The sequence below is a fragment of the Nelumbo nucifera genome, chromosome 2 (genome assembly GCF_055504915.1).
Source record: "Nelumbo nucifera cultivar China Antique chromosome 2, China Antique-T2T, whole genome shotgun sequence".
Classification (NCBI taxonomy): domain Eukaryota; kingdom Viridiplantae; phylum Streptophyta; class Magnoliopsida; order Proteales; family Nelumbonaceae; genus Nelumbo; species Nelumbo nucifera.
The window spans coordinates 77,509,895-77,517,251 of NC_142650.1; positions in this window are offsets into that span (position 1 = coordinate 77,509,895).

Below are 7,357 nucleotides of genomic sequence, written 5' to 3' on the forward strand. Positions count from 1 at the left end.
CTGTCGCCTGACTATGTACGACCCTCATCTAGTGCGTTCATCCCCACCTGCCTCCAGATCGCTCAAGTATAAATATGAGGTAACTCTCCCTTGACAAGGGATCCAGATCCCAGAATTCTGATACAACTCTCTCATTTACTTCCAGCACCTACCTAGCTCCCTTAGCAATTACTCCTGGGACCCAATGCATCCAAGGACTGCCATTGAGGCCTTGTCTACACCTCCTCCTACCTTACACCTCATACTAACCTGAGCATCAGAGCTTTTGCCTCCGGTCTCAACCCGAGGCCTCTGACATCTCTTGTTTTGCAATACCTCGGATCTCTAGGAACCTCGTTACCAAGACGAGGACCTACAGTCCTCGGCTTCCGCCATACTCGGAAGGGAGCACCTCGCCTTGGCCTACAGTCTCCGGCCTCGACTTACCCTCTTCAGAGTCCTCAGAGCCTTCGGCCTGCCTTTAGAACTTGGGAGTGAATTTTCCCCGTTGCCCTCGACTAATCTGAGCTACAACAATTGGCGCCATCTGTGGGAAATGTTGCTAAGACAATTCCTTAAAAAACAAAAAATATATATAATTTCTAAGCCCTCCTAAGTTTGAAAGCCATGGTGCGAAGAACCAGGAATAACCAAAAACTTGTCACGTACGAGCAATTTTAGGCTGTCCTTGATCGTTTGGACTGCCTCACTCAACAGGCGAAAGAAGTCTGCCCCCGAGTAGGAGGTCCCTCTCGAGGTGACCGCCCCGCTGGGGTGTCAGAGGATCAGGGCTGACGCGAGCACGCCGAGCCCCCAGCCCTCGGCTAGGGCAACAACTTGTTGGCTGAGCAATCGGAGTCAGGAAATAAATGACCTGGCCTCCACTTACTCGGGAATCCGAGCTAATACCCACCGAGTTCGTGAAGACAAAAGCGGGGACCATGCCCCTGTCGACCCGAGGCTTGCCGAGTTGCGAGCTAAGCTTGGGGCTGTCAAAGATGAGCTCCGCCAAGTCAAGGAGAGTCGAGTTTATGCCTCAACTAGTCACGACAACTCCGTCGGCCGCATGGACGCATTCACCCACGCGTTCACCCCGCAAATCATTTCGAAACCTCTCCCCCCACACTTCAAGGCTCCTACTTTGGAGATGTACGACAACTCTTTAGACCCTAATGACCACCTAGAAAGTTTTCGAGCACTCATGGTACTCTACAGGTATTCTGATGCCTTGACGTGCCAAACTTTCCAGACCACCTTCAAGGGGGCAGCGCGCCACTGATTTTCTAGCCTCCCCCCGTAGTCAATCAGTTCGTGGGAGCAGTTCGCTAATATGTTCCTCGCCCGCTTCATCAGTAGTAGGCGGTGCCAGAAGAGAGTCGTCTCGCTCATTTCCATTAAATAGAAGCCAAGCGAAAGTTTGCGGTCTTACATTGACCGCTTTGAAAAAGAAGAGCTCGAGGTCAGGGACCTCGACCCCATGGTATCAATGCATGCTATCATCAACGGACTCCGAGTTGGCTCCACCCTCAAGTGTTCAGTCACCAAGACCCCGTTGAAGATGAAGTTAGAATTCCTCAAAAAGACATAGAAGTACATTGCGGACGAAGAAGCTTCGGCCGGGGACCACCAGGAGAAGGAAACTGAACGCAACAGCGAGCCCTCAAGAAAGAAAATAAAGAATGAAGATCGCCACGGTGATGGCGGCAAAGATAACAAGAAGTCATCGGCCTCAACCACAACTTGCAGCCAGTATATGCCACTCAACTCCTTCCAAACCTAGATCATGATGCAAATAGCCGAGGAGAAGTTCGTGAAGTAGCTAGAAAAGATGAAGAGGATCCCCAAGAGGGGGGAATCCCAAAAAGTACTACAAGTTTCACAGCGGCATCGGCCACGACACCGAGGACAGCTATGAGTTGAAGAACGAAATAGAGTCCCTCATTAATCGCGAACACTTGAAGTAGTTCGTCGGAGGTGAAACTGGCACTTCGTCCTCCTAATAGCAGCAGCACTAGTAGGTCACCGGAGTCATCGACATCATCGTTGGGGGCTCGGCCTCAACAGGAGCCTCGGCTTTGGCCCGCAAGGCCTACGCCAGGTAGTTGAACGTCTGAAGGCCAGCCCCCAAGAGGCCAAAGCAGCACAAGGACCTCTCCTTTACGAACGAGGACCTTAATGGGATTACAATCCCCCATGATGACGCGTTGGTGATTTCAGTCGTAGTAGCTAACTTCCTGGTCAAGAGGATTCTCGTCGATAGTGGTTCCTTGGCAGACATCCTCTTCTACAAAACCTTTGAAAAGATGAAGATAGCACCAGAGCATCTTCAGCCTGCTGACGTACCACTGGTTAGCTTCTCTGGCAATGTCATTAGGCTAGAAGGAAAGGTCACCCTACCAATCACAGTAGGAACCGAGACTCAGTAGGTAATGAGGATGATGGAGTTCCTTGTCATGAGGATTGGCTCCCCCTACAATGCCATTATGGGGAGACCGACCCTTCACACGTTGCGAGCCGCCATTTCCTCCTACTACCTCACCCTCAAATTCCCAACCGAACATGGCATCAGAGTCATTCGGGGGGATCAACATATCACCCGTCAGTGCTATGTGGTAGCACTAAAGGGCAAGAACAAAGAAACATTGCCGCTTGAGGGCCTCAACCTCAAGGGAGAGCTGGCGAACTGAGGCCAACTGGCCGAGGACCTCGTCTCAGTTCCCCTGTACGAGGATGAGCCCGAGAAGATAGTCCGTGTCGGGTCCAACCTTCCCCAGAGAGCCTATCCGAACTAGTAAGTTTCCTCAAAACTAACGCCGACGTCTTCGCTTGGTCCGCCGCTGACATGCCCGGAATTGACCCTTCGGTCATTACTCACAGGCTGGGCATGGACCCAAGCTCTAGGCCGGTTCGGCAGAAGAAGAAGAGCTATGCACCGGAGTGATGAAAGGCCATAGGAGAGGAAGTTGACAAGCTACTCGATGCCGGATTCATCTGAGAGGTATACTATCCTAACTGGCTGTCGAATGTGGTTTGGGTTAAGAAAGCGAATGGGAAATGGCAAATTTGTATTAACTTTACAGACCTTAACCGAGCCTACCCTAAGGATAGTTTTCCTTTGCCATGAATAGACCATCTTGTCGACGCCACTGCAGGATATGAATTGCTTAGCTTTATGGATGCCTTCTCCGGATACAATCAGATAAAGATGCACCCCAAAGACGAAGAAAAGACTTATTTCATCATTGAACATGGTACATACTACTACAAGGTGATGCCCTTCGGGCTTAAAAACGTAGGAGCTACCTACCAGCGTCTTGTTAATAAAGTATTCAAGGATCAGATGGAGATGAACATTGAAGCCTATGTAGATGATATGGTGGTGAAGAGACTGAAAGCCGAGGCCCACACCTCGGACCTGGCTGAGACCTTCAACACTTTGCAGAAGTTTAATATGAAGTTAAACCCCAAGAAGTGTGCATTCGGCATCACTTCAAGCAAGTTTCTAGGCTTCATCATCACTTAACGAGGCATTGAGGCCAACCCTGAGAAGATATAGGCTATATTAGACATGGCACCTCCTCGGTCGGTGAAGGAAACCCAGAAGTTCACTGGTTGTGTGGAAGCACTCAACCGCTTCATGTCAAAGTCAACTGACCGATGTCTTCCATTTTTTCGAGCCATCAAGAAACTGAAAGACTTCCAGTGGACGAAGGAATGTCAATGAGCTTTCGACGAGCTCGAGGAGTACCTCGCCTCACCTCCCCTTCTGGCCCACCCGATCCTAGGAGAGACCCTATACCTGTACCTGTCAGCCGGGGATGAAGCAATCAGCTCAGTCTTGATCAAAGAAGACGAAGCACAAAAACTGATATACTACGTCAGCAAGGTACTATGTGATGCTGAAACTAGATACCCCAAAGTAGAGAAATTGACCTTTGCTCTCGTGGTTTCAGCCAGACAGCTTAGGTCGTACTTCCAAGCTCACACCATCACGGTGTTGACAAATCAGCCCCTTAGAGCTGTCCTTGCCAAGCCTAAGACCCCGGGACGTCTGATCAAATGGGTCATCAAGCTTTCCAAATTTGACATACGGTACCAGCCGAGGCCCGCCATCAAAGCACAGGCCCTTGCAAATTTTATGACAGAGTGCACCCTCAATTGAGCTCTCCCTCGGGCCCCAAAAGATGACCTGGGAGAAGGGCGTCTAGCTAGAGATGCTCCCCCTGCTTGGAAGCTTTTTGTAGATGGGTCGTCCAATGCCAAAGGAAGTGGCACTGGCCTTATCCTTCTCACCCCGAACAACTCAACCATTGAATATGTGTTGAGGTTCGACTTCCCAGCATCCAACAACAAAGCCGAGTACGAGGCCCTCATCGCCGGATTGCAACTGGCAAAGGACCTCGGCTCCTCACACATTGAAGCCTTCAGTAACTCTCAGATGGTGGTCAACCAGGTGAACGATGAGTACAAAGCCAGAGAGCAAAGCATGTCTAAGTATCTCGCCAAAGTCCAAGAGCTAGCCCACCATTTCCAGCGCTTTACCCTACAGCAAGTCCTGTGAGCCGAAAATATGAGGGCCGATGCCCTATCCAAGTTGGAAAGCACCTGGGGCACGGTCCTCGGCTGCACCATTCACGTCGAGAAGCTACCTCGTCTGACCATTGAAGAAGCTCAAGTACTACCAATAGAGGCCAACCCATCATGGATGGACCCCATCATCAACTTCCTCCTTACAGAATAGCTACTCAACGAAAGGAACGAGGCTAGACGACTCCGACGTCAGGAAGCCCACTATACCTTTTTTGAAGGAAAATTATATAGAAGATCTTTCACTCTACCTTACCTCTGATGCCTCCGCCCCAAGGAGGGCGAGTACGTGCTTAGAGAAATTCTTGAAGGCATCTATGGAAACCACCTCGGCAATAGGGTCCTCGCTCAGAAGACGTTGAGGCAGGGATATTTCTGGCCAACACTTCACAAAGATGGAGCCAAACTTGTGCGAAGATGTGATCAATGCCAGAAGCACAAAAACATATGCCATCAGCCTGTGACAACCCTCTCAGCCCTCAGCAGCCATTGAACCTTTGCTAAATGGGGAATGGACCTCCTCGGCCCTTTCCCACAAGCGATAGGGGGCAGGAAGTACCTCGTCGATGCTGTGGACTACTTCAGAAAGTGGGTCGAAGCCGAGCCCTTAGCCATTATCACGGCTCAAGGAATCCAGAGCTTCTTCTGGAAAAACATCATCTGTCGCTTCGACTTCCCTCACATTCTAGTCACTAACAACGGGAAGCAGTTCGATGATGTCAAATTTTGAGAATGGCATGCCGCCCTTGGTATCAAACAGCAGTACACCTCGGTGGGCTACCCCTAGACAAATGGCCTAGCCGAGGTCACCAACAAAACCATCCTAGGCGGATTAAAGACGAGGTTAGATCGAGCTAAAGGCCTATAGGCCGACGAACCGAACAGTCCCTTCGGCCAGACCTATGGTACAGAAGTGGTAATCCCAGTAGATATCGACTAGTTGACGCTCCGAGATGAAGCCTACAACAAAGCAGAGAACAGTGAAGCCCTCAGAATCAACCCGTGGCTTCGCAACCTGCCGACGCGCGAAACCCTCCTACGAGAGACGGTGGCCCCCTCGGCATGCCAAGGTGAATGAGGCCCCTACATGCCTCGTCACCTCTACAGAGTATGGTGACCCCATCGGCTACCTATACTTAGTGCAATAAAAATAGTGACCCCAACTACCTTGGCGGTCTGCTTCGGCTCAAGCCCCTAGCTTCACCGATGGGATGCCTCAGCCTCCCCCGAGGAAACACTTGGTGAGAAACAAGCCAGGTGAACTGCACCCCGATAATGCAGCTCCACCTTGGCTCCCCGTCCTCCCAAGTACCTCGGCGATATACCCTGACCGACGACCTCGGCTATGGTGCCAGCTCACCTCGGCCTTGCCTAAGTTGACACTTAAGGAATTATGGAGCCGAGCGAGCCTCACTTCGGACGTGTGGCCCCGCCTCGGCTCCCAATCCCCTAATTACTTAAAGCGAGTGTGAAAACAAACTACGTGTATTATGAGCGAACTGTGCTTGTTTTGTGTGTTGTGGTCCCATTGTTAGGAGGGGCAAGGACCTCTCAAAGAAGAAGAAAAAAGAAAAAAGAAGAGAAAGAAGGAGAAAGACAACATGCACAAGGCACAACACATGTAAAAAAATGGCTTCATTCGTCATTAATTTCCTGAGTTGCCTTTACAAAAAAGTTTTTGAAGGCCACGTAGGCCAAGTGTATGTACATTCACAAAAAGAAAAAAAAAACAACAAGAACATCAACTAAACAAAAAGAAAAAAAAGGGGGGGGAGATCCATGCCTAGGCCTCGCCAATGGCAGGAGGAGGAGTGGAGTCATCGGTAGGTCGGGCTTCGTTGGGAGCATCTGGGATTACTTGTAGCCCCTAAACATCAAAATCTTGAAGGGATGGGAGATCCATCATATGGATGGCCGAACCCTATGAGAAGGTTGGGCGAAATTTCAAAAATTTTTTTCTCCTATCCGGGAATCGCATTCCCTAATTTAGAAAACTGCATTTTCAGGGTTCATTCTTGAATCCAAAACCAGACCAAATCTGAAACCAATAGGAAGTGAGGGATATACCTTATACGAAGTAACTTCATAGTAACTACCAACGTAGGTGTTCAAGCCCAAAGAGAAGACCAAAACCCACTTCCACTGGAGATGACACAGTGTGTAGTGAAGTAGGATCAATAGGATGGTTCTTCAGTAAGAACCTAAATTCTTCAACAAGAATCGAGCAAGGGCTGGTGAGCACGAATTCAGATTATTTCTTCTACCAAGAAACAATATCAAGAACCTTTTCTGATCAGATCCACAAGTGGAGATCGAACTGGGTAGGGGCGGCAATAACTAGGGAAGAATTCTGCAGTTTGTTGCTGTGTAAATCTGAGGAATTCGCCCCTATTTATAGCCTTCTTGGATCAGCCTCCTAATTTAATTAGGAGAGAGTTTCCTAATCCAAATCTTATATTTGGATCTGGACTCTTAAATGGATAAGACTTATCTTATCCTTCAACTAATCCTAATCAATTTAAAATTGAATTCGCCCTCTTTTAATTAACTGACTTAAGCCCAGTTTGAATTGGGCCTTAGGCCCATTAAGCTTATGTGCTCACTTACTCCTTAACCTATTGCCAATTGGCTCTCTTTGTATGGCGTGGGACCCTAACATTGATCTATACATCAGCCACATGGGTTCAGCTTAGCCATTGTAACAAGGCTTGGCCGAATTCACTATAGGAGAGAATGAACCCCTAAGTCCATCACCATGGGCTCTTAATGGGCCCAACATTTACACTAAATG